Genomic DNA, 832 nt, shown 5'->3' with positions numbered 1-832 from the left:
CTCTCTCTCTCTCTCTCTCTCTCTCTCTCTCTCTCTCTCTCTCTTTTCTATTTCATTGAGATTGTTCACTCTACTTTGCAAACATCAATACTAACTACACAATATTTTGCCGACATATTATATAGATGTGTATATATATGTATATGTATATATATCTTTATATATATTTATATATACATATACATATGTATATGTATATGCATTCGTTACATACGCTTCTTTTATTTTTAACTTTCGAACGCCGAAATATTTATGCATGTATTTACTTATGTATTTATGGGGTATGCAAATTCATTGTAAAAACATAAAATCGAAAGATTATTCTTTTTCTTGTTTCTTGCAACGGGAGTTTTTGATTGCTCTTATTTCTTTGTTTCTTTTGTATTTTATATTTTTTTTATTTTGGTAATCTTTTTTCGCGAAGTAGGCAAAAAATGAGGTTATGGTATCCGCGTCGAAATGTTAAAAATTTATCTTCACACAATGTCTTCTAACGTTTCCGAGAGAAAATAAATTAAACAAATAAATAAATAAATACATATATCTAATTATAAAAATGTTGTAGGATACAGTGCCGCATTTACGATGAGACGCGATAGGCGCAATCTGGGGCTCCGTGGTTTAATTAAAACAACTTACTCCTCTCATAAACAACGATATAAAAAACAGTCTAGTATATTTGATAAAAAAATAATAAAAAAAAAGAAAAAAAAAACGTCGACAATAACAACAATAGCAACAACAATAACAACAACAAAAATCTGATATGAATTTGATTAATCGAAATAGACTTGTTTTATTGAGGCCTCATTAACGATGTTACGCCTAGAGC

This window comes from Vespula pensylvanica, chromosome 1 (genome assembly GCF_014466175.1).
Source record: "Vespula pensylvanica isolate Volc-1 chromosome 1, ASM1446617v1, whole genome shotgun sequence".
Lineage (NCBI taxonomy): Eukaryota > Metazoa > Arthropoda > Insecta > Hymenoptera > Vespidae > Vespula > Vespula pensylvanica.
The sequence above is the reverse complement of the archived record's forward strand: the minus strand, read 5'-3'. Positions refer to the sequence as shown.